Here is a 27,139-nt window from a genome sequence, read left to right as displayed (position 1 = left end):
AGGAGTGTCAAAGTGTGCAGGACATAGGGCAATTAATCCTGGAGCAATAAGGCCATAAATTCACCTAAGAGATCTGAATGACCCAGCCCAGGAAGGAAGACGCACAGCCCGATTAGGATCGGCGCATTTCTATACTTTGTTGTTACTGATGTGCAATTTGTGGTTAGCATTCCCTAGGTAGCCAGCACCTGGAGCCCAGAATGTAAACCTGAGGCAGAGGAGAAGTCAGAAAGCCTTTGTTCATTGTGCAAATATTTAAGAAGCACTCACTGAAGATCCGGCACAGCAGCGGGTCCATTAAGATAAGTTCCCGGCCTCAAGGAGTGGTAGGTCAGCAAGAGTGTGATAAGGATAGTTCCAAGTGTGCCCAGAGTCCCCGGAGAGTCCAGAGAAAGAAGCCACTCATTCTTCCTGGGAACACTGGAAAGCGTATCTATGCGGATGTGGCTTTGAAGCGAAGTCTTGAGAAGCTCCGCTGGCCAAGAAGTGAGGAAAGGGCATTCCAGGTGAAAAGCAAATGTGTTTGAATCCCTGCTCACCCGAGCCAAAATGGGTCCCTCCAGGGCATGGGCCAGGCAAGCTGGCCGTGAACCTAAAAGTCAAGCGAAACAAGGAGAAGGGAGAGCCAGAGAGGAGGGCCAGCCAAGCCCGTTAGAGAGCTGGGAGGTCATCACCGACAAAGGCCAGGTCAGTTGACAACAGAGTCAAAGGGTCAGAAGCTGGCAGAACAGAGGGAGAGAGGAGATGGAGAAGAGACAGAGCTTCCTGTTTATTGGAGGCAGCCGCGAGGTGGGGTGGTCTGGTTTAAAAGGGAAGGACTAGGGGTGCCTGGTTGGCTTAGTGCTTTAAGCGTCTGACTTCAGCTCAGGTCATGATCTCATGGTTCATGAGTTCGAGCCCCGTGTCGGGCTCTTGGCTGTCAGCACAGAGCCAGCTTCGGATTCTCCGTGCCCCTCTCTCTCTCTGCCCCTGCCCTGCTCACTCTCTCTCTCTCTCTCTCTCTCCCCCCTTCTCTCTCTCTTTCAAAATAAATAAACTAAAAAAATAAATAAATAAAATAAAAGTTAAAAAAAAAAAAAAGGGACTAGAACAGACAAGTTTCCAGGCACAGAGGTGAGTGTTTGGGGAACAGTGAGTACTCAGCAGAACAGAAACACAGGTTCCTGGAGACGTGAACAGGCAGAAGCACAACCCAAAAAGCGGGGCAGAGCTGATCACAACGGGTGATTCCTGTTAACTGAGGAATATGGCTCCATCTTATATTCCATGGGAGGACATTCCGGTATCTTAAACTGGGGAGTGACACAGAATTACATTTTAGAAAGATCGCTCTGCCAGCGCTATGGAAGACAAACCAGGGTAAACACCCTGCCTGTCTCAGAACACCCCGGAGGCTTATTTAGAATGAATAGCATCAGTTTAGCTACATCCTCTATCTACTAAATTCAAACTCAATGGAGAGACCTAGGAATCTGCATTTTTTATCTCTCCCTGGTAATTTGGGGGCACATAGAGTCTGTAAGCACTCACTTGGGCAAAACACTGAAAAGGAGACTAGTAAAGACACATGCCAGCCAAGACCCTTTCACACAAAGTAGGCGCACAATACGTACTTATGGGACAGATAAACGAATAAATAGGATAGAAACAGGTTTTGGAGACTGATGGGCTGGAGAGAGGTCAACTCCAAAGCATAAGGTAGAACCATATGACACATAGTGTCTGCCCTCCATGGTGTAATAAGTGTTGAATCTGAAACAAAAAAGATTCGCGAGAGCGTATTCAACATCTGTGAATTATTTTTGTACAACAAGGGCAGACCAAGCTCCGCACTGCTCAGCCCAGTGGTCCTCACCGTGACTGTGCATTAGGATCACCTAGGGAACTTTTCAAAGTTATAGGAGCCCGGAGCCCACCCTAAGCAATTAAATCCAAATCTTGGAAAGATGGGGGCCGCCCTGGCATCAGGACATTCCCAAAGCTCCCCAGAAAATTAATGCACAGCCAGGGTTAGGAACTGATGACCCTTAAAAGGGGCAGATAAGTGAGAAAGGAAAAGTGATTTTATTCCTCCTCCCTAATCATCACGAAGGACACAAAATAGTCAAAATGGGAAAACCCAGCAATTTGGGGACTATACAGACCCAAGGCTGATTTCATGGTATGTAATCCGGGAGACCCAGTATAAAATCCTTTGAAGGCAGTGTGTTTTCCTCTGCACCCACAGTGCCAAGCTTTCAAGAAAGCCCTATCTTTCCGTTATCCTGAAATGGAAACCGGGACACAACAGATGGCAGGATAATGGATGGTGTCTGCTCAAGTTAGAGCTGCTTTTATTTGCAACACATCAAATTCATACTGACTGTGGGGACAGGCTGACATGATTTATTTCTAATGAAAATGGAGGCATCGTGGGCTCGGTCTTCGCTTATTACCACACGACACAGTCTCGTCTGTGATCGGGACACACCGGATTGCCGATGATAGAAATTGTTTGCAGGGGCTGCAAGAGGCCGTTCTTATGCTCAGGGACTAACTGTTGGAGAATCTCCGTACGCCCAGCAGAGAAGCCCGAGTTTCACAAGCAGTGACCTTCCCCACCCAGAGTCCCGCTCCTCCGGATCCGTCAGCTAAGTACCAGGGAAACACCATTTATATTTCTAGTTCACTGTTAATTATATCCTTGTACATGTGCTCTCCAAAGAGAAGCCTGAGATTTTGAAAAGAAAAAGTGGTGTGTGAAGCACACTTATTCCTGAAAGAAATCATCTCCGGTGATTTGAAAGTGGCCCCGGCCCATGGCTCCCGAGATCCCGCTTCAGCTCAGCGGTGTGAAATGGGCTGGGAGCCCACCTGCGGCCCCAACTGCTCCTAGCTGCTTCCTGAGGCTAGGGACCGCTGGAAAGGAAGGGGGGAAGGACACTTGGTGGAGGGAAGAACGGGAAAGGCTGAGGGATGAGCAGTCTTCCCCTCACCGGTCGGGAGAAGAGCAGAACCAAGCCAGGTGCCCAGCACGCGCCCTAACCTGGGAGGCCTAATGATGTTTCAGGAAACGTCAGTGATGTGGAATGGGTCTTAGGAAGCTTTTGCTTTGGAACTCCCAATTTACAGATGAGAAAACGAGGCCAGAGGAATAACTGACTTGCCCAAGATCGCAGGATGACTCAGTGGTGGTCTGGGCTTCCGGTCTCCTGATCCCCAGATTCCTCCTCTTTGCCTCACCAGTGGCTCTCAAGCTTGGCTTCACGGGAGCTTTAAAAAAACAGAAAACCAAATCATGCCCCCCCCCCCCCGAGATCCTGGTTGCGGGATGGGATGGGGCCAGGACATGGGCATTTTACAGTTCCTCAGGTGATAGGCAGTGCACCCACAGCAGAGGGCCCCTGCACCCCGGTGTAACTTGACTCAGCAATCTGTTCCATTTTGTTCCAGGATGAGCCCAGCCCTGTGCTAGGGGCCCGAGCTGGGAAGGCATCAGACTCAGTTCTTGCCCTAAAGATGTTCAGCGTCTGGCAGAAGATCCTACTGTGAGGGGCTCATTCCAGCCACAGAGTTGATAAGAGTAACAATATAAATAGAGATGAGTAATGGCAATGATTAAGTCTTCATGGGAAGGCTGAGGGAGGTGGTACCTGAGTCCACGTTAAAGGATGAATAGGAGTTTGCTGAGAGGACAAGATGTGGAAGGGTTTTCCAGGGAGAGGGAACAGCATGTGCAAAGGCCTGAAGGCATGAGGCGACACAGCCTATGTAGTTGGGTGTATCTAAAGCAGGGTGCCATGTGGGAGCAGTGGATTCAGAGCTAGGGAGCAGGCAGGGGCTGGATCCCAAAGGGCCTTATGATACAAGGCATTCTAAGGCTTGGGGATTACCCCAAAATGATGGTGAAACACTGAGATAGGTCTACGCAGAAGAATGGCAAAGAACAACTTGCATTTTGAGGAAGGCAACCCTAATGGGGGTGTGGATCATGGATGGGAAGGGAAAGAAGCCAGAGGCGGGGACAGCAGTTGAGAGGGAAGGCAGAGCAATGATGAGGGTCTGGGGAGGGGCAACAAGGACTGAGAGCAGAGGACAGATAAGACCTGAGTGCTCATCTCTGCCCCGACTCACTGCATTTAGAGATGGAATGGATAGGACGAGGTGGTTGACTGGCCGAGGGGTGAGAAGTTCCAATTCCAGCCCCACTCCTCCCTATGCCTTTTCTTATACTCAGAACCGAATGGCCCACTCCCCACCGCCCTTGATGCTGCTGGCACCTCAGCCTAGGACGCCCATCCCTCCCCCATGTCCAAATGTCCAAAGATCTCTCTAAGGATAGATCTCAGACTGGGTCTCAACCCGATGCTGCTCCCTTCAAAAATCTGGCTTCTGAACGAAGGAGTAAAAAGTTCAGCAACTTTCTCTGACGTGTTCCCAGAAATAGGTCTTGGCATGGTGCCTCCTGGGAAGTCTTCCTTCTCGTCTGCGTGGTAAACTACCGTTGCTTCACAAGTCTGCTGAAAGCCGGCTGCTCCGGGAAGATCTTTGGTAAGCTCTGCAGACATGGGTTGGGTCCCACAGCACCTTTGCGTTCCTCTGTCAGAATGCAGAGAACTGTAAAGAGGCTCTTTTGAAAGGCAAGGGCACTGTCTTCTTATTCTGTCTCCTGCCCTAACCCAGCACACGGAGAAACGATACCTGGGGAAAGTTGGCCGAATGAATGCGTGTCAAGGCCGAATTCATGAATCTTGGGAATGTTCTGTGATGATGATGATGACGATGCTTACAGGATGCCGGGACCCCCTCTCCCCGCTTACCCTAGGGCACCTCAGATTTGACGCCACGGCGACGGGTGACGCCCGAGGGTGGACTGTTGTACTCGGGAAGTACACGCGTGCATTTTGAACCGGTCTGCAGACCGCGCAGAAGACTTCCCGAACAAAGCTGGGAACCGCACTTTGAGAATGGCTTCTAGGGCGTTCCCTCAAAGGGGCCTGGAGCCGTGGCGGGGAGTGAAAGGTAGAGACAAGAATTTGCCCTGCCCAGGAAAAGTGAGGCTTATCCTTGTCATCTGGGCAACTCCCCCCGGGGTGAGGCCCTCTCCCCACCTCCTCAGGCAACCAGTATCTTTCAGAAGCACCTCTCCCTCCAGGAATCTCTCTTAGCTGGGTGTTAGGAAGAAACTTCTGATGAATGGATACACTCTCGTGCACCAGTGGGGGGTGGGGGCTTGCTATCCTAGTCCTCCCGCGGGGTTACCTTTGAAAGTGCTGGAAGATTCATAGCAGTTTCGGGGGCTGTGGCAACTTGAAGGGAAAACACGTAGGCCTCGGCGGTGTCCTCCGGCCCCCCTACTGTGAGAGAGCTGGTATATCTGAGAGTCACCCGGCTCCCCTTAACACACACGGCCAGGCAAGAAGTCTGGATTTTGAGCCTGAGCTGGCAGCTGAAGGAAGAGAGCTTGACTCAGCACAGCAGTCAGATCTCTGCTTGAGGGCAGCCTTGCTGAAACTAGAAGGAATAATTGTATCCGGAACAGTCTGTCTGCACGCTTGTTCCCCTGTGGCAGGTATGGTGTTCAAGTTAAGGCTCTGTATCCAGGGGCTGAGGGGGACAGAGGAGGGGGTAAGGAGAATCATGGGAAAGAGGGGGAAGGGAAAAGCCCCTCTTGGCCGCACATACGTCAGTGGGTCAGTGGGAGATTTACCGAGGTCTCTGCTGATGCCTGGACAGCAAACACCTTCCAAACAAGCTACATTCCTCCCTGGGACCCTGAGAGCGTGTAACCGCATGGCAAAATTCCCCCTGAGGCTTTGGCTCTGCGGGAAGCTCCTGGCTGTTCTCTAGAAGATGCAATTACTGTAGGAGAAGATATACAGGTTGGACAAGGGCAAGCAGGTGGGGCTGGCCCAGCCCGTCATCACTCTCAGGCAGGTTCAGTTTTGGAGGGCCTACATTCAGGACTGTCACCCTCTTGAAAATGAGGTCTGGTGGAAAGCCCCAGATAGGAAAGCCTTTCTTCCTCGGAGACCGTCAACTTGAAGTCACCCAGAGGAATTGTGGAGTGGCAGCCCGGCTTGAAACCCTGAAAGCCACGGCAGATATAGGGTGCCGTGAAATCATACTAAGGGCAGGTTAAAAAGAAGTTAGCCAAAATCAAGAACATGATGCCGGCATCCAGAGTGTTTCTATAGCACCCATTACTCAGATGGGTGGATGTGTTCTTCAGGATGATGCTTGGAAGCCTCCAGAATTCGTTCTCCATCCGGCTGCCTGGCCTGATACTATTCTTTAAGGCCAGCTTCTTTCTGCCCTAGCCCTTAAGTTCAACCTCCAGCATTGCTGGATTGGGTCCTCGATATACACCATTTTAGTTTTCAGGGAAAAATATCAGCCATCTCTTCAGATTGTACTCCTTCCACTCTGATTTTAGAAGGAGGTTCTTACCTCCGTCCCTCCGGATCTAGCTGTAGAATTTCTCTACCTCAACATGAAGTCCTTGCAGACTCCAGCTCCGAAACATTCTGAGTCCACATTGGGCCTCCCCTGCGGCCTGACACCATGGTAGGATTCGGGATGCATCTAAGGTCCCGTCCAGCAGTTCCTCCCTTCTCTAGGACATGCTCCATCCTACACAAAGCCTCCCCCAATGCCTCCTTCTGGATGGATTTGCCATTAACTAAATTCCTCTTATGTGGCAGGCACTTTACCAGGAACTGGGAAAACACAGAGTAAGACTAGAGAGAGGAAATGGCAAGCCAGAAGGTCCTTTTCCCTGCTGAGAGCAGAAGACTGACCATAAAGTATGACATTAGCCCTATGAGACAGGATTTACTGGAAGCTCTCAAATTAATTTGTATCATCAGATTTTTCTAGGCCTCACTTGCTGCCTTTACTGCAGTTTGTCTTTTATGTGTTGCCTCAGTGACAACTAAGCCAAACTATATTGCAATTTTCCTCTTAGCACAGGACACATCTTTGAGCCTGGGAAAGAGGGTACACAACAGGAGGGCCCAGGAGGCAGGAGGGCAGGGTCACTCCATGCCTTCTGCCCATGACTGGCAGTGCCGCCATCTTGGTTGGTTCATCTGTCCAAAGCCTGCAACTGCAGTCTTCATGACCCGCCCTCTCCCTGCAGAGGGGGGTTAGGAATAACACCCATTCCAAAACCAGACTGAAGGTCTTGGCCCACTTTTGAGGGTTTCCAAACCAATGCAGCTCAAGCTATCCTGCAGCTGTGCCTTTAAGAGAATGATGCAGGTAACTGAGCTCATATTTTATGAGTTCATCATGCAGAAGGTGTGGTCTCTTCTCCTTGCTATTTTTCTTGTGCTGCCAGAGTCTGAAGACTTAGAGGAATTACTACAAAATGGCTCACCTTTGCTTTCCCCCAGGAAACACAAAAACACGGTAGTAAATATCAAAGTCTAAAGAGTCATTAATTTCAAGTGAGAGTACTGAATAGACATATTGCTCCCGTCCCTTACAGTTGTTTCTAGTCCTCAGGTCCTCAGCCCCTGGCTTAGGACACCTATTCTGGGCAGTTCCAGAGACCAACAACATTCATCAGTAGTGTTTGAACTACAGATTGTTATCCACTGCTCTTTACTGTGACTATGTTTGCAATGATGAAGAATTAGACCACCAACGGCTAATCCTCAGAACTTGGTCTTGGACCCAGTTGTAAAGATCGCTTCTGCGATACACAGTCATGTGATCCTGGGCAAATTACTTAATTTCTCTGAGTCTCGGTTTCCTCATCTGTAAAATGAAGTTAACAATAGTACTCACTTCCTACAATCTATGTGACAATCGAATGAGAGAGCGTATATAAAGACTGTAGCACATGTGTGGCACATAGCTGGTACCCAACACATGGCCCACTAACGTGCTGTGACTCTGGGATGGGACGGGCATAATATCCCTTTGACAGCCATTATCTACTGACAAGGAAGATCAAGAAAGGAACATCTTTGCTTATTAAAATTCCCCCGGGATACCTTGGTGGCTCAGTCGGTTGAGCATCTGACTCTTGGTTTTTAGCTCAGATCATGATCTCAGTTTCATGAGTTCAAGTCCCACATCTGGTTCTGTGCTGGCAGCACAGAGCCTGCTTGGGATTCTCTCTCTGCCCTCTCTCTTTGCCCCTTCCCTGCTCATACTGTCTGTCTCTCTCAAAATAAAGAAATAAATTTTACAAAAGAAAAAAGAAAAAAATAATTAAAAGGTTCCCACACTTCTTCCTCCTCTGTTTTGCCCTTACTTCTTTCTGTCGGTTGTCTGCCTGCTGCTCCCACCAAAATGTCAAGCTCCTTGAGGACACCAATTACGAGCCAGTGGTCAGCACAGTCTTTCTACATTCTTAGATAGTCAGTAAATATTTGTGCGTGGATGCATGGATATTTTTTTCAACTTACTAGCTGAATATGACTTCTACTGCTTATGGGTATCAGTACCCAAGAAATATATGTAGTCTAAGATTGGAGAGACATGGGTTTAATACTTACTCATTTCCCATACCTGCCACCTATTGTTTTTGAGGCATTAAATCCAAATTCTTTAGATCTTGCTGCTTTGCAGGACTGGGTTAGATTGCATATAGGAATTTTGCAAAGCAAAAAAGATGCATCACACCTATTTGCATCTCAATTTTTATTCCTTTCAAAAGGCTCTCAAAAGCCACATAGTCCCCCCCGGCAATAACCATGTGCAAGGCAAAGAAATTAAGAACTTTGGCAGGGAAGACATTAAATTAGTCTCTGGAATGTAGTAAAAGACATATCCAGGGGTGTATTCTTTCTTTGCAATCTTTCTGACCCCCATCACAGACTCCGAGGAGAGCGAGTACTCATAGGGAAGGTTCCTCTTGGATAATGAGAGAAAATACATTAAAATCTTGTTACAAATGGCTGCTTGGTACTTTGGATTTGTTATACCATAGGTCAGACCGTGTTTCTGTGCACAGTGGTGTGTAAAAAGCATCACTCCTGACAGCAACAAAAGCCTACGATATAGAGTTTCTAAGGCACAGAATCCCTTAGTAATAAAAATCTGCAAGGCCCCAATAACCCCGCAATTCTCTTTATTCCCTTCCATCGGTGTCCTGGGGAAATCTACTGTGCTTCTCCCTTATAGTTTCGTGGTCTCTTAGGAATCATAGTGATAATGAGAGCTTGGGGAAGAGGTTGGGGGGGTGGGGGGGTGGAGCGGTGGATGAATATGAGCGGGCTATTATAGCCCAGGGTTGTTGTATTAAAAAGAGGAGTCTGGTTGGAAAGGAAGTAAAAGGCCCAGCCTGGCAAGTAAGGACTCTGAGGGAATCAGAATTCCAGATAGAGAATCCAGAGTGGGGCTTTGTTTGTTTGTATTTGTATTTAATTTGTTTTAATTGTTTGTTTGTTTGCTTGTTTGTTGTTTTAAGACTGGGTACATTTTCTCAGGGCCACATGTAGATTTACTGCTTGGGGCGGAAAGACTGATGCAAAGATGGGTCTTCCTCTCTCATCAGGAAGGGTATCTGCCTTCAGTAAAGCCCCAGAGCCTATCAACAGGGTTTTGCCTGCCAACTGGATGGGACTGAGTGATTGTCATTCCTATTTTCGGAAGTCATTTCCTTGGGGAAGCCCTGCCCAGCTGACCCCTCTCAGCTTGGTGGCCCAGGGCACCCAAGGAAGCTCTTAACCTCTACCCACCAGAGCATGAGGCACTCACAATGGCCTGGAATTTCCTTCCCGTGTTTCGCCTAAAGTCCCCACAATTAGGTTGTGTCTGACAGGTATTTTCGGTGGGGAGAAGGGGAGGGTTGGAATGCACAGCATCATAAACACCCCCTTAGTAATAACTGATCTCTTACCAAGTCCCTCGCTACCTTCATGCCCCCGTCTTAGGGAAGCCTTCTTGGACATGATAACCAAATGTATGCTTTCCCCAATCCCAGTCCCCCCACAGTATTCCCTAGCTCTTGTCCCTGCTTTATTTTTCCCCACAGAACACTCTACCTTTGGACATAACTTACTTTTTATTTATGTGTTTATCGTCTTCTCCCACTAGGTCGTAAGCTCCAGGAAAGCAGGATTTTCGTCCACCTTGTTCACTGTATGCCCAGTACCTAGAGCAGTGGGCGCCACATGGCAGGCACTCAATACGTATTTTTTTGAATCAGGACCTACAGATGGCCAAGTGCATTGCATCGATTACAGCCCCAAGCCAACCCTGCAGGTGAATGTTGGTCTCTGAGGGAACATGAGTGTCCTTTTCACGGAGAGGTAGCGTCACTCTCTGCCTTCAGAGGAGTGCTGCTCTCCCAGAGGGTGTTTTATCGGCCACTGTGTTAGTCTGTTAGTGGGAAGAGCCACTCTGCCTGGTTACAAGTCTCAGAATATCAGAATAAGTGGCATTTTCTTCTGTTTCTTAAGTCCAAATTGGGAAAGAAAAAAATTTAAAAAGCCAGATCCAGCTCTCCTCCTTTTCTTACTTTCTCCCGGTTCGACTTGCTTTGGTCAAGAAGTCATTCCTGGGGGCGCCTGGGAAACTCAGTCGGTTAAGCATCCAACTTCAGCTCAGGTCATGATCTTGCAGTCCGTGAGTTCAAGCTGGGCATTGGGCTCTGTGCTGACAGTTCAGAGCCTGGATCCTGCTTCTGATTCTCTCTCCCTCTCTCTCTGCCACTCCCCTGTTCACACACACACACTCTCTCTCTCTCAAAAGTAAATAAACATTAAAAAAAAAGAAGAAGAAGAAGTCAGTCTTGGCCTGAAGCTTGATCTCCTTGGAAAATGGCTGGTACCCCACTTTCTTGTTTTCACTGGGAAAGGTGACTGAAGAAGTCATGGTTCTCAGTTGAATAACAGAAATCCAAACTGGCTAATTTAAGTAGAAAAGATATTTATTGAAGAATGTTAGGTAGTTCACAGACTCTCTCAGAGGGCTAAAGAAACAAGCCTAGAAACAGCTAGAATAACACCCTAAATCACACCACAAAAGTGGTCCCGGGGAGACACCATTTCTGCCACTCCTGTGTTCAGACACTCCAGCTCACCCCCCCTCAACATCCCCAAGCTAGGGCCACGGACACTGCCCTGGGAATCTCGTCCACACCATCTAGGAAATGGGCCAATCAGCTGCCACTCTCACTTAAATGGGTTCACACAGCACCTGCTCCTTACATAATCAACTTCAGAGTCTTTGGGGAGGGTGTCCCACTAAATAAACCAGGCTCATATGCTGGCCCCCTGGCAGCAAGGGAGGCTGGGAAAGCAAGTATCTGATCTTCTCCTGTGGCAAGAAGATGGGGTGTGCACTCCACAAAGGATGAAATGATCAAAAAGGTATGACATATGTCTACCTCATTGATATACTTGGTTCTCTTGGCCAAATGCCCTCTCACTGCACCTCACTGCAACATTAATATCTAAGAGTGAAATCTTATAGTCAGTCCCCTTTTCACATGAGAAGATGGACTTAGGTTAACAGACTTGTCCAAGGTCACACAACTCAATAAATATTATTAAACATTTTAATAAATAAAGATTATTCAAACTCCCATGCCACACTGACTCCACTGGACTTCACTGTCTTTGTCCATTGGTTGCCTCTGCTTTCCTAGTCTTTGTTATCTATATCCTCGTGTATATTTCCTTTTGGTCTCATCTCCCCTGTTACATGGTAAATTCCGTTCTTCTCCCCTCAACCCACTGAATTAAGCTAGGAGGGACCCCAGAGATCTGCCTCAGATGCAGCTGGTTACCCCTGCAACAGCCATTCACCTGTCTTCCCTCGCTAACAGATCGTGGGCTTTGTCCAAGAGACAATGGGCTGGGCTTTGGGAATGAATGGCGATTGGTCTAAGGATAAGCATGTGACCCAGTTCTGGCCAATGGGATGTAAGGAGTAATCGGTCGTGGAGCTTCTGGGGCTCCCGCGTCATAGAGAGGTGTGGGAAAGAATAGTGCCTTTCTGCTCCCTTTCTTCTAGCTTGAAACTGAGTCCTGGGAGGACAGGACGGCTGCCACACTAACCACCCCATTGGGAATGCTGGAGTAAGACCATTGAACCTCCGCAAGGTGTGTGTGCACATGTTTCTAGTGCTGCAGTGGGCTGCCTGTACCTTTGGCTCTCAGTTAACCTGGTCCTTCTCCCCACCTATCCATGAGTTCCAGCAGCAATTCGTCCCGGCCCCCACCTCACCAGCCTGCCGTGTGCATCTCCTTTGGGCTTCCAGACTCCAGATTCCCTGACTGCCTTATCACCCCCCTGCCTCAAGATACCATCCCTGCGCTCACCTGCTTCGTTCGACTCCTCTGGTGCCCGGCCTCATACTCCACCTTTGGCTGTCCTGAATACTCTCCTCTCAAGGAAACTTGACTTCAAAGTGGACAAAGTTCCCCTCACACCTAGAGGGAGGCGGTGGGATGCACCACACTGTAGCTGCAATAAATGCCACTGAGTTGTATGCTTTAGAATAGCTCATTGAATATATGCAAATTTCACTTTAAAAAGTGCCTTTACTCTAAACCTGTTTTGCTCACTCCATTCTTTACTGTTAAACCTGACCCTCCCTTCAAAGAATGCACCATTTCTCCAAATACACCTTATCTCTTGCTTCATTTGCCACCTCTCCCTACTCAATAGAAGTCCTCAATATCGGGGCGCCTGGGTGGCTCAGCCAGTTAAGCGGCTGACTTGGCTCAGGTCATGATCTCTCACTCCGTGAGTTCGAGCCCCACATGGGGCTCTGTGCTGACAGCGCAGAGCCTGGAGCCGCTTCAGATTCTGTGTGTCCTTCTCCCTCTGCCCCCTCTGCCTCTCATGCTCTGTCTCTCTCAAAAATAAATAAACATTAAAAAAAAAAAAAGTCCTCAATATCAAGTCCATGAAAGGACTGTGAACTCCCTAAAAGTATTTGCAAAACTTTCAACACTGTATGTGCCATTACAAATATTTTAAAGGGGACTGTGATCTCCAAAAATATTAATGTAAAACACATGTAAAAAGGGGGGGGGGGGAATTGATGTATATTTGTATATATATGCATAGAGTATATCTAGAGTAGTAGTTCACAAGCTTCAGCGTGACCAGAATCACCAAGAGGGCTTATTAAAAACACAGATTTCTGGACCTCCCCTCACAACTTTCTGAAACTTTGGGGTGGGGTCTGAGAATTTACATTTCTAACAAGTTCCCCAGTGATTATTTTGCTACTGGTCCAGGGACTAAGGCTGTTGTGAACTCCATAAAAATTGTTAATATAATTGCCTCCAGGGAGGGGGAACGTTGTTGGCTGAGGGCACAGATGGAAGGAATTTTCACTGTGTGCCCGTCTGTATCTTTTGAATTACTATGTGAGTGTATTACCTGCTCAGAAACAAACTTGAGATTAAAAACAAAAAAAAGAAAGAAAAAAAAGAAATGAGAACATCACTAACCTCTTTAAATAACAAGAGACTCTTCTAGAAGGTCATCACCCTCTCCCTCTTTCTCCCTTTGCTTCTCATTCATATGCTGTGCATCCACTCAATGTTACTTTATTCAAATAACCCCTGCTGCTGGGTACCAGAGCACATTTCCACCTTCCAAGAGGAATCCTACTTGCGTTCAAATAGCTGAAAAGCACACTGACAAATTCAGTTGTCTGTCTAAGAAAATAAAACAATAATGAAATACTGTTTTCCACCAATGAAATGAAAAGTTATTAAATATCCGAAATATGTTAGCAAGCATTGGGGAACACAGACTTTTTGCACTCCTGGTAGGAGCAAAAATTGGATCATCTCTAGAAGGCAATCTGGCCTTTAAAAATGTGCACAGCCTTTGACCTAATTAATTCCACTTATAGAAATAAATCCTAAGGAAGCAGCGAGAGATGCATAAAAGCATTTATAATTAAGGATGTTCATCTCGGCATGAAAGACCAGAAAAAACCTCAATGTTGAACAGTCAGTGTTTATGAAATATACTGTGCCACATTTATCATGGAATCCAATATAACAATAAAAAATCATATTATAAAAAGATGCCTAATGACATGGAAATGTGTTCGTGTCGTATTATCAGGTGACAGAATATAAATCCAGTGACAAAACAGCACTGCAATATGTTTGGAAAATTATGAATACACAAAGTATTTAATAGCGGTTATCTCTGAGTACAATGATTATAGGTGGATTTTTATTTTCATTGTGCTCATCAATATTTTCAAACTTTCCACACGGACTGTATATTGCTTTTATTTAAAAAAAAAAAATGGGGGCGGGGTCTTAAGTTGACATTAATTATACTTCCTAGTATGAGAACCATCATAACCGGTCAGATACGAGGCCTCCGAAGGAGAGTCCTCGGGAAATTCGGTCAACTGCCCGTCCTGAGACACCGCTCCCTTGGGCTGCGCAAGAGCTTTTCACTCCAGTTTCCATTTCTGCTGCTGCTGGTTATCAGGGCAGCACCCAAGGGAGGCACCACAGTGGTGCCCAGCCCATGGCCAAGGCCTCAGCAGAGCCTGCAGTATATGAGTCCACCCAAACCAGTGGCTGAGGGCAAAACATGGGTGCGGGTTCTAAGACAGGACAGTGTGTCCCGACATGCATCCTGGAATGCTGGGTGGTTTGTGGTTAACCACACGCCCTGAAGAGCCGGCAGGCTTGAGGCCAAGTGAGAATGGAGTGTGGGAGTGAGTCATGGGAGTGAGAAAAAAAGAAGTGTAGTAATTAAGACGGAGACTTAAGTCGAAACAGTGTAGGAGTCGATACAGGTGGGGATACAGACTGACTTAGGCTAACTTTGAAGAACCAGTTTTTCCACCAGGGAACTGGATTTTTATAGGTTTTGTAGCCTCCCCCCACCATGCTTACACAGAGCCATTGTTTAAAACAACACCAAAAAGGAGCCCCTGGGTGGCTCAGTCGGTTAAGCATTCGGCTCAGGTCATGATCTCTCAGCCTGTGAGTTCGAGCCCCGCGTCAGGCTCTGTGTCGATTGTTCAGTGCCTGGAGCCTGTTTCAGATTGTGTCTCCCTCTGTCTGCCCCTCCCCTGCTCACGCTCTGTCTCTCTCTGTCTCAAAAATAAACATTAAAAAAACTTTAAGACAACACCAACAAAATTGTGATTCTGAGAAAATGCCCAATCTGAAGAACTTACATATGATTCAGGCCTCAAGGGGACTTCTTAATATTTGCAGAGCCCCTAACGTTTTTCTTCACAGCCATTGTCCAAGGCAGACTGGCCGTGGCACGGGCCCTAGACTTTAAAAAAAGAAAACAGCTGAGGAATTAAAGTCAAGTTTCTACAACTCGGCCATGTTGAAAAGTGACACCACAAGATCTCTCGTGTTGGTTAGTTTACGCCTCAGGTAGTTTCCAGTTCCAACCTCTGTGAACTTCCATGTGCTGATTTTTTTTTTTTTTTTTTTTTTTTTTTTTTTTGCAAAGATTAAAGCTGTGATTCAGTAGAAGGAGCACAGGACTTGGAAGAACTACTACCCACCCAACTCTGCAACCGTCCAAACACCATGCAAGTTTGAGTACTAGCCCCGCACTTGAGAGAGTCGATTAACCTGTTTGAGCGGTGGTTTCCTTGTACGTCAAGTATGTACATTTCCTCCAACAGAAATTTATTGAGCACCTACTCTACCTCAGACGCTGTGCTAGACACTGGGGACCCGGCCGTGAGCCAGTTCCCACCGCCATAGGGATTAAATTGTTTTATGGCCACAGTCTGTCTCTCCACTCGGCAAGCTAAAAATGCTTTTTACATTTTTGGATTAGTGACATAATTAAAAGAAGGCTATTTTGTGACTTGTAAAAAGTTATATAAAATTCCAGTTTCAGTGCCCACCGATCAAATTTCATTAGAACAGGATCCCATTCATGAGCTGATGTAGTGTCTGCCGCTGCCTCCATGCCCCAGGGGCAGAGTTGAGCAGTAGTAACGGAGACTATATAACCCACAAATCTGCAAATACTTACTATCTGGCTCTTGACAGAAAAAAAAAAAAATGTGCTCGGGGCGCCTGGGTGGCTCAGTCGGTTGAGCGTCCAACATCGGCTCGGGTCACAATCTCACAGTCCGCGAGTTCGAGCCCTGCGTTGGGCTCTGTGCTGACAGCCAGAGCCTGGAGCCTGCCTCAGATTCTGTGTCTCCCTCTCTCTCTCTGCCCCTCCCAAGCTCGCACTCTGTCTCCCTCTCTCTCTCCCTCAAAAATAAACATGAAACAAAATTTTAAAAAATTTTTAAAAATGTGCTTACCCTTGGACCAAGGTAACTATAGACTCAGAAAACCTCTATGAAATTAAAAGAGGCGAGGAATTTGTTTAAAAGGTGGATATTGAAATGCTCCATTGCTTTACCTGGCATTTTGTAGCATCAGCTCCCAAAGCTTAGTGTTCCCAGGGCTCACTGGGCTGTGGGTCCCTACCCAGCCAAAGAAGCAGGTGGCTCGGGAACTTCAGTGGCTCCTGCCTCCACCTGCACGATGCAGGCCCTCTAGCCCCTCCCAAGTCCCCCTGGCATTCCAGAGTCTTGGAGGGAGACTCCTGGGTTCTCAGACTGCCCTCTGGGAATACTGGGTATTCTTGCCCGGGGCGCTGTTTCCATGACACCAAAGGAGCAGGGACCATCATGGAGCTCCCCTTTCTGCTATCCTCACACGCAAGAGAGATGGTTTGCTGTACCGGAGCATCAGGACAATGCCCCTCCTCCATTCAGTATCCCTGCAAGTTAACTTGAAAACCAAAGCACACAGCTACGGCTTCCACCTCCCTGAGATCCTGAGAAAATGGCCCCTTCAGCCCCTGCCTGCTGCCGGTCCCCCTGGCCTGGGAGAGGAGGCCAGAGTTCGGCACTGCCCAGCATCTGTGCAAATCTCTCCTCCTTCCCCTCCCCCAGCGTTGACTTTCCCCTCCCCTTCCCTCATGCAAACCACCTGGTGCCCGTATTGACTGCTGAAGGGGTGTGCTTTGGTTTTATAATCGGCTGAATAATCTCTATGGTATGCAGATGGCGTTTCCTAATCCACCTCCCAGTCAGCCACCCACCCCCTGGTCTTTCTCCTGCCACACCTCTGTCACACACGAGTCGGGGAAGTCACCCCCGCCTCCTCGGACAGGCCCCAGGCAGGTCTGTTAACGCATCAGCCCCATGCCAGTATCTAGGCCCGGTATGCCAGTGGTGCCAACACGGCAGGAGCCTCTGGTTCCCTGTTGGGGCACGCTGGCCTCCCTAACCATCAAGTTGGGGCCCTGACCTCCTGCCTGGCTGTAGTCTGCCCCTGCGGCATGGGCTGACCCCTGTCCCTGAATTCCCGCCCACTTGGGCTCTGCCAGCGACATCCTGCTGTGAAGGCTCTGGTGTCCCCGGGTCTGTGAACCTCCTTTGGCAAAGGCCCTGCTCCACCCATCAGGACTCACGCACCATTTCTCAACCTTGCCTGAGCTCCTCGGGCCCACTGCATCTTGCATGCATGACTGGGTCCGCCCCCTTAACTGTCCCCTGCCCTCCCGTGCTTGGACTTCCCATCCCCAATTCTTAAGGAGCATCTTCAGCTCCCTTCTTTATCCAGAAATTCACCAGCTTGTGTAAGATAGGGGTTCTGGCATGGAACAACCCTTCTGTTCCATTAGTTAATTCCAGCCTTTTCCAGGCTGGCTTCCTTCCCTCACCCTGAAGGACCTGTGCCATCAATGTCCCAGCATGGCTCAGGGCCCAAACCCATTTAACTATGGTGGCAGCCGGGGTCATGGCTTGTTTCCAAGCTCTAGCAGAGCAGAACAAAAGGTGGGGAGACAGGTGGAAAAGGCAACTATCAACACACATCACACCGTCTCTGGGTGGGCTCAGAAACTGGGGTGGGCCCAGCTTAATGGGAAAAGGCAGCCAGCGACTCAGGAGACGAGGGGAGAGGAAGGGAGACAGAGCAGACCCGCGCCCCTCAGCAGGGGCTCTTGGAGGAAAGGCACCATCTACATTTGTTTCTGTACCTTTAAGGAGGCAAGAAAGCAGAGACAAAGGGACAGAGGAGAGTGTGCACACAGGACTCTCAAGCGATTCACCAAATCCCCCTGGCTTCCCTGCCCTATTTCCAAGTGTGTGGATAGATCCAGTTTCTCTGTTGTTCCTCAGTCTCTCCTAATCCAGGATATGATTATATGAAGCAGATTAAAAGTGTCTTTGACCAATGTAGGGCCCGCTGGACCTCTGGAACTAGTTTTGCGAGTCCGCGTTCATTTTAATTCCATTAGCAAACTTGGACTTGCTCGTGCTGACTACTGATTCTTGATGACAAAGTGAAAACAGATGCAAAGTTTTACAGCGAGTTTGTAACCTGTAAGGGGACTCTTTGTCCCTCCAGCAAGGCCCTTAAAAAGCAAGCTCTCAGAGGCTGGTGAGCAGAGAATGCTTCAGGAGAATTCTTTCTCGGGTGGGAAGTTGGATGGGGGACTTCCAGGGTCCCTTCTAACTCAAAGTTTCTATGTCTCTAAGGTTACTGGATGCCAACGTGCGGGGCCAGAAAGACCATCTAACAAAAGCGATTTAAAAGAGACTTGACAATGGTGTTTTACCCAGAGCAAAGTGTGCCCAAACATTTCAAACCAGAGCTGTCGACAAAGAATGTGTTTGCAAACCAGACAGAATTTAAAATAAACTTCAGCCGGCAAATGATAAACCTTCCCTAAAAAGGTAATCAGATAGTGAGTGAACGAACTTTGGAAGTGGTGTTAGAAAAGATTTCTACACCATCCAACATGCTCTCACACTTTCACCTCCCAATGGATCTGTGCCCTTGTTTGGGGGGCAGGGGGTCAAAAAATTGGAAAAGTTAGGATTGTTGAGTCCTACTCAGCGAGCAGCTGTGGGAAAGCGGCAAGCAATGGAATATGCCGTGACAGCTTGGAAAAGAAAAGCCAAACAGGCTAAATCCTGAGGATTGTGGTGCGGGAAGAAAGGCCTAGAAGGCGGGCAAGGGGAGGTCCCAGGGCCGTGTGAGCAGGCATGGCAGGACACGTCAGTCCAGCGGCTGGTACCCAGGGCAGGTGGGCAGGGAGTTGCTTACCCTTCTCTTCTCTCACTGACGCCATGCTAGATCTTCAAGGCACCATATTTGGAAAAGTCCTCCTTCCTCTGAGGCTCATACCATTCGCCCACACTAACTTCAACCTTTTTGGCCTGGGGAGGGGAGGAAAATTTGGCTTTGACTAAATATATTTTTTTAATATTTTCACTGTGAAATAGATGGTCCTTACAAAAAAGGTGTGCCTGGCATATATGTACAGTTCAAAGAATAAAAATAAAGCCGGGCACCCACACAATACCACCCAACTCAAGGAATTCGAATACGGCCGATACCTTGACGCCCTTTGTGTACTCGCCCCTTCCCAATTGGCTCTTCACCCCCACCCCCTTCCGGGCAAGCCACCAACCCCACACATGTGTTGTTCACTCCCTTGCTTTTCTTCCCAGTTTTAATCGATTTATAATGGATCCCTAACCACTATATTACTATATTACCACTATACTACTTAATGGTGCCTTAATGGTGCCTTTTGAAGTTCATACGATGAATCTATACTGATTTTTAAAAAATTAAAAAAAAATTTTTTAATGTTTATATTTATGAGAGAGAGACAGAGAGACAGAGAGCGAGGAGGGGAGGGGCAGAGAGAGAAGAAGACACAGAATCTGAAGCAGGCTCCAGGCTCTCAGCTGTCAGCTCAGAGCCCACCGCAGGGCTCGAACTCACAAACCACGAGATCATGACCTGAGCCGAAGTTGGACACTTAACCGACTGAGCCACCCATGCGCCTCTGAATACTCAGTAATTATAGTCTTTCTGCTCTTTATGTTCCGCGGTATTTTTGAAATTCGTCCATGCTGAAATATGTAGCAAGAGTTTATTCATTGTGTCTGCTACATAGGATTCCATTGTCTGATCACAGCACAGTTACTTCTCTATTCTATTGTTCATGGACATCTGGGTTGTTACCTTTTTTGGTTATTATAAACAAAGCTGTTAGGAGCATTCTTGTACATGGCTCCTATGGAACATGTGTAAGAATTCCCGAGGGCACAGCTACTCAGGGCATGATCCACAGACCCGCTGCTGGTGCCCAGACTGCCACTGCCTTACAGTGAGTTAAGGGACTTGCACCAGAACATGAAGCAACTACATTACTAAGTGCACTGTGTGGCTGGACTGGCATTTTTTCCGCAGCAGAACTTCGTTGCGAAGGAGCAGTTGAGTTACGTTCTGGCACAAGCGCCTCGTTTCTTTTTACTTCTGGTGCCTTGCTGAGCAGGAGGTGCCCTTTCCCTTATTTCTTCACCTTCATCTACCGACCTCTGGGTCACCTCTCCCCAGCCAGTGAGGACTCTGGCTCCTCACTCAGTCTCCATGTTTTGCTCAACAAAAATCTGTTGAATGGATGGATGAATGGATGGATGGATGGATGGATGGATGGATGGATGGATGAAAGAATGGTTTGCCCTTCTCCGCCCACACCTCTACCTCGGGAGCTTCCATGTTCTTCCACGAACCTCATCTCCCCAGTTGACTTGTCCAGGGTGGAGGAGGGGCAAGCCCTGACATGCAAGATGGGAGAATCAAAGACTTTTCTGGAATTTTTCATCCTGGAACCAGTAAAGGAAGTCACTCTGTCTCCAATGGGAAACCTACGATCCATCAGCAACCCTCTTCACCGGCTTGGGAGGAAGCAGGTCTGCCATGACAGAGGATTGAGTCAAGGAGCAGAGAAACAGAGTAGAAACAAGAATAGGAGCTAGAACCTGGCAGCTCCTTGGTCCCTGATTCGACCATGCGGAGCCTGGCTGCGTGCCTCCTGCCCTTTCCACAAGGTTACTCGGCCTCATTCTTGGCTTCTCCATTTTGCCCGAGCAGATTGGAACTGTGTTTCCATGTCTGGAAAGAAAATAAATACTCCACACTTCAGCCCTCATAAGCCGCAGAAAGCTGGAATCAAGATGGACCTTTGGACTGCAAAGCTGGCTTTTACGGATATTTTTGAAGAATGGCTGCCCTCTGGATTTGTGTTGGTACAAACACCAGACCAGAACCGAAACCAAACCAGGCAAAAAATTACAGGCAAATGGGAGATCGGAAGTCACCTATTGTAGGAAGAGGTCACTCCAGTCTTTCTCAACACCACTCAGTGGTTTTGCGTGGGGTACGGTCATGACCTCACGTGTCTCAACATTGATCTCACACCAGGCCTGCCAGGCCCTCTTTACCAGGGGTTTTCCTCTGTGGTACAGCATTCGAATTACCACGTGACACCACCAGGAAGGCTATTTTCCCCCATCCAAATAGAATCCACACGCATGTGGAGGGGAAAACAGCTAAATAGCAAATGTCCAGGAAGCAAGTCTGACAGCAGCTCGGACAGTCGGGGATGCGTTGATAAAAGGAGACGAGAGGAAGCACTGAGCAAAGGGCTCTAAGAAATAGCAGGAGTCTCCTGAGGAACATTCGATCCAGCAATAATTGCTTTAAAAGCCAGAGGGGCTTCTAAATTATTTTACCGCAGAAATTGAAAGCTCTTTGCAGGCATTTCATCTTAGTTCAACCCGAAGGTGGACATGAAGCACAATTAAGTCACGATCGCGGTGTCAGGAGTGGATGGAACAGATCGGGCGGCCCCACCCCTCACTCCTAGATGAGCACCTCGAGTGTTCTTGGGTCACCTGGTCATGGTCGGTTCTGGGATCTGCCCAACCTGGGCATGCCCCTGTGGTAGATGATCTTGGCGCTCCTCCAAGACTCTCTCAGGTCTCTTTTGATGGGTTCTCCACCCTCCCTTCAATGTTTTCTCTCTCTTTACAGGGCTCCTTCCAGGCTATGGAAACCCCTTTTCCCCATGACCGGAGGAGCTGAAAGTGGCTGGCCATTTAACCCCCCGATCCCATGGCCCTTAGCCAATAAATGAGGGTGGGAGAGTGTGAAAGCCCCTTTTCTTGACTCAGACTGGAACAGCTCTATCGCTTCCACTGCTTGTGGGGAGCAGGTATTTGAGAACTTAGAAAAGTAAACAGTAGCAGGTGGACGGGGTGGGGGAAGACAGGGATTCAAAATACCACTGTCCTGGTGGTGAGTTTGCCGTTATTTTTCCCTCTATAGCTTCCTGCCTGCACTCAAAGCAGCTCAAAATCCAGAAAAGGACAGTGGGTCACAGACGGTGAGTGCTCTGGGGTGGGGACAGGGGGACACTCTAGTTCTGGCTCAAAGCAGAAAAGGGAATCCTAACGGTCAGAGAGAGGGGGCCAAGTGTACTATTTCACTGTTTTCTCTCTCCTCCTTTCTGCTTCTCTATGTCCCAGCCTCCAAGCAGTCCCATGACTGCTTGGTATATAGGGCAAGGTATATAGTAACTGGTATACAGAACCAGGGCCTGAGATATAGTACCAAGGTCAAGGAGTACTAGCGATGAACACTGATGCATGAATGATATTTACCGAATGATATTTTTTGGCTCAGGATTGGCCGTCTCAGGTGTGGATGAATGATGTGGAAGCCAGACGATGGGGTTAGAAAAGAAGGCTGTACTTCTGTGAGTCTTAGTTACCTACTCCCACTTGAGAGCATCACACATCATTCTCATTCCTCCTCCTTCTCTCTCCCTTCTTTTCCTCCCTCAGTCAAAAGAAGAGATGAGTGTGTATCCGGGAGGATGTGTTTTGCAGGAGTTGAAAACGAGTAGGACTCATTACCTCCCTCTCGGCTTCAAGCCCAGACTGAGAACCCTATTAAATAAGTCAAATAATCTGTAAGTTAACAAAAGCTGTGAGTAGAAAGAACACTGACCTTGGAATCAGAAGGCCTGGATTCAAACCACTGTTATGTCTCTTGTTAATTCAATGGCAGTGAGCAAACATCTTCTACTCTGTGGCCTTCAGTCTGTTCTTAAATTGCGTCTTAATTAGGGGTAATAATACCTGCTGGAAGATTCATATGCTGACATCTGTGAAAACACCTGGTACATATTAGGTGTAAATATTGTGGGACTTGGTATTAATTTTTATCTCCTAGCGACTCAAAATTTAAGCTAGACGAAGTGAAGGAAACTCAAAACATGTCAAAAGTAGAATTTCAAAGCTGGAGCTGATGTGACCTCTCACCTGTGTGAGGATTAAACCAGGGTCCAGAGGGGTTAAGTAATTTATCTAAAGCCACCTAGTTAGTTACAAAGCTGGGGCTAGAATCTGGTCTTCACCAGCTGGTTCTCCGTGTTTTCCTGCTACCGCATGTCCCATTATGTTTGGTGAGTGAGTTAGGCCTGGCAGTCTCCTTCATGCCAGACTGGCAGTTCTCACAAAGGTGAATTAGGCTGAGAGCAACTGAGATGACAATATGTCATACAGCCCCAGCCAGCATGCCATACAAGTTAAAGGGATTTCAGGATCCAAGGGGAAAGAGAGGCCCTCTAATGAGCCCTACAGGATATTTGGTGAGGAAGGAAAGATAACAACTACCTGGGGTAATGGATTTACTATGCGACCCAGGCTCCTCAGGGTACAAGGAGAAAACAACTTTATTCTTTCTCACCATTACCTTTTAACCCCAATCCGGGGATCCCTCTCCCTAGCCCCAAATGACAGCTCAAGTGGGCCTATGCGCGTCCCAGCCACTTTCACAGTTAAGTAATTGTATCATTTTCAGATCTGGAAAAGGCACCGTCAGATCGAAACCAAGACATCTATCTCACGTCCAGTTTAAAGTACATCCCATCTCCGGGCGCCTGGGTGGCTCAGTCGGTTGAGCGTCCGACTTCGGCTCAAGTCATGATCTCGCGGTTTGTGAGTTTGAGCCCCACGTCAGGCTCTGTGCTGACAGCTCGGAGCCTGGAGCCTGCTTTGGATTCTGTGTCTCCCTCTGGCTCTGCCCCTCCCCTGCTCATGCTCTGTGTCTCTCTGTCTTTCAATAATAAATAAACATTAAAAAAAAAATTTAAAGTACATCCCATCTCCAGCTCCATCCCGAACCTCCAACTGCAGACAAGAGATAGAAGTAATTCAATGGTCACTCTGCATTCTTTCTGCACTTGTCTCTCTCTCTGCTTCCCCCTGACCATATATCCAAGGTAAGGATGCCCAGGCTTATCCTGGGTAGTGGTGAGAGAGCTTGTGGTGGGAGAAACAGTAAATGGGCCAAAAGGTCTTATTCAGCTGGTGCCGTTGTAATCTGCCCTTGGTGAGCTCTGTGTGGTCAGTGCCCAAACACGGGGTCTTCCTCAAAGAAAGGGCTTTTGTGGGTTTGCTCTCTAGTTCCTCCTCATTCCTCCAAAGTCACACTGATAGAATCCTCTTCTGCTGGGGCCACCTTCTTCTTATAGGTCATCTTCTTGGGCCAAAACTTTCAGGGCAACTCAAGCCAGATCTCCCCTTCCACTGGTGTCCGCCATATGCAGGAATTGTAAGCTGCCCCCAAGAACTTTCTCAAGGTCTCTCCAGTAGCAGCACGTGGCCACATCTCAACTGAGCTGCAGGAGAGGGACAATGGGAGATGTCAATTTCCCCTTACGGTTGCACCGTCTTCCATGTTAATGTTTTTCAAACTCCCATCACTTGGCTTGAGTCACACAGGAGGGGAGGAGAAGCACATAGCACCCTGCCCACTGGGCCAACTGTTTTCATCCATTTCTCTGTTACTTTCTCCTTTTCTTGAATGTGGGCTGAAAAAGGATGATAGGCTAGGGTTTTTGAAGATATCTTTTAGTAAGCCTTAGCATGTCTCTTTAGGATACATGATACTGCTCATTCACCTGGGGACCTCTCTAAGACCTGGAGCATCTCTACGTTCTGGCACACCAGACTTTTACATCATGGAATACGTGTAACTTGTGGGGATGTAAAATATATCTGAAATTCTGATTCATCTGCCTCCTCTTTTGTTACTCATTGGAAAGGTAGGAATGAATCACTGTGGACCATTTTAGTTGGTTCAGTTAGCAAGCTTTGATGTCCTTCATGAGGCCGATCCTCTCTGATCATAAAAGTTCTGGTCATAACAGGACGAAGACCATAGGCAGCATCTATTGGAAATCTGTGCCCTTCTACCTGAGCACAGAAGTAAAGGACCTTGCCCACAGAAGGGAGGCCCGGAGGGCCTGTGTGCCACCAGTGACCCCACACTCGTTTCCTTACTCCCAGACACACGCCAGCCCGAATGCAGATGCCCTTCTTGATTTGCTTGAGTCAGGAAAGGAGGAATTAACTTTCGAAGACATGAAGACACCTTTCACAATCTGAAGACAAGAAAGAATGGAGGGAGGAGGAGGGGGAGGGAGAGAGGAAAGGAACCAAAGATGGAACAGAGACATAGAGAAATTGGCATCATGAGGGAAATAAACCTCAGGAAGGGTAATGGGACCCCTTTTTTCTTCTCAAATCTTTCCCCGAAAACTCCAGCTTCACTTAATTTTTCATCTGTTTCAGAAACACTTAAAATTCTCACTTAAGATCAAAAAGGGTATTATTAATAATGCATCCTATTTATATCATGCTTTCTACTTTTCAAAGTGTTTTGTGGCTTTCAATTCTTATAAGCAGCCTGTGGGGTAGATAGGGCAGGCACTCTCGTGATTGAAGTTAGCTAAGGTTCAGAGAGGTTCAGTGAATTATCCAAGGTCACACAGCCAGGTAGTAACAACCCAGGCTAGGAGTCAGAAACTCTTATGCCTCTTCCTGCTCTTTTCTCTCTACTTCCTTGGATCACCTCTCAGGAAATGCCAAAGACAGTTTCAATGGTGTAAATTAAAATGTAAAGTCAGTCAAGTGGCTATAGAGTTCCCTCAGCATTAGTGTAGAGGACAGCTGTCAAAATGACAGCCCTGGGACATCTTGGACACTTTATTACCTAGACACCCAACTCTTCAAGAGACAGGTAGAAGCCCATAGAACTTTGAGTCTAAACTTTTCATGGGAATAATGAAATCAATTAGTGTATCAACTAACATTTTCTGAATAGAATAGAAAATGCCACACTGTATCATACGGGAAGATGAAGCCTTGTTTTGCAAAATTTTTATTACTGTGTGTGTGTGTGTGTGTGTGTGTGTGTGTGTGTGATGTGGAAGGTTTATTTTTTTTAACCATGGGTCACTGTCAAAAATGTTTGGAAATTCTGCTTTATTGAATAAGTTCTAGCCAAACTTCTAGCTGTCACAGTTAAATGCTTTTACATTCCCCACAGATGTAAAATAACAAAAAAAAAATACTTTGGTTTTTTTTTTTAATGCAATAAACAAAATTGGGGGCTATTTTAATAAAAATCCAATTAAGCAGAATTCTCAGGGAATTTACTGTCCTGGTTAATTGAATCTTTGAATCTCTGCATTAATGAGGACAGGTTAAAAACCCTGTCAAGATGCAGAATCACAGAACTTTGTAGGTGGATGAGCCCTTGGAAATCGGTTTTCACCAGCCCCCTCATTCCCCTGCTGGTGACCCAGAAGGAGGGAACCACTTGCCCTGGGCCCTGCAGACGGGAGAGGGTGAAGACCAGACCCGGGCCCACGAAACACCAGCTCAAAGCTCCTGTGAGTTTGAGCTGAATCTCAGTGAAATCGTCCATAACCTTTGGGGTTCCTTCTTAATATAAAACCCCGGCTCTCAGTTTGTTGTTGCCATTGTCTCTTCTCATAGGTCAGTGCAGTTGATTTACAGAATTTAGAGCAAATACCAAAGATCTGCTGTAGCATCAAAAGGCTGGGGTGGCCGAGCCTCTCTCTTTCTCCAATTTATTAGAGTTCATTTTTCTTTGTTTGCTCTGATCTTGTTTCTTCACAGACACGATTAGTATTCCAGACACAGGATGAGAACTTTTTTTTTATACTATATTTTTTATATTGCTTGAGCCTGAAAGAGGCTGTTTGCATTCTTGAAACTCTCTAAACCACCCTATGACCCCAGTTGGCCACCGTCCCTGCATATGAACACGTGCTGTTCTCTATGCACATATCTCTCAGTGCATATCTACCAGCACCTACTATGTGGCAGGCACTAGACCAGTCACCAGGGATGCAGTAGGGAACAAAATGGAAAAATTCTTGCCCCCACGAAGTTTATATTCCAATGGTGACAAATAGACAAACGATAAACAAATACTCAGGTAAGAGGTGTGTCAGACAGTGATAGGTATGAAGGCGGAAGGGGGAA

General features: G+C 47.5%; 2 long non-coding RNA genes across 3 annotated transcripts; both read left to right on the top strand.

Annotated features, from left to right (window-relative positions):
* Window positions 1-4,465: 4,465 nt before the first annotated feature.
* Window positions 4,466-23,940, top strand: LOC109265704 (uncharacterized). Of its 2 annotated transcripts, none has more exons than XR_008418041.1 (3): window positions 4,466-4,530; window positions 18,455-18,652; window positions 23,643-23,940. It is a non-coding gene; the product is annotated as an uncharacterized LOC109265704 (long non-coding RNA). The 2 variants fall into 2 exon arrangements; XR_008418040.1 differs by lacking the exon at window positions 4,466-4,530 and adding an exon at window positions 16,498-18,356.
* On the top strand, window positions 11,905-15,689 carry LOC109265695 (uncharacterized). Its single transcript, XR_002079314.2, has 2 exons — window positions 11,905-12,044; window positions 15,406-15,689. It is a non-coding gene; the product is annotated as an uncharacterized LOC109265695 (long non-coding RNA).
* Window positions 23,941-27,139: the final 3,199 nt, after the last annotated feature.

The sequence above is a fragment of the Panthera pardus genome, unplaced genomic scaffold, assembly GCF_024362965.1.
Source record: "Panthera pardus isolate Hobbes unplaced genomic scaffold, ASM2436296v1 HiC_scaffold_26, whole genome shotgun sequence".
Classification (NCBI taxonomy): Eukaryota; Metazoa; Chordata; class Mammalia; order Carnivora; family Felidae; genus Panthera; species Panthera pardus.
This window is presented reverse-complemented; position numbering and strand designations above follow the sequence as displayed.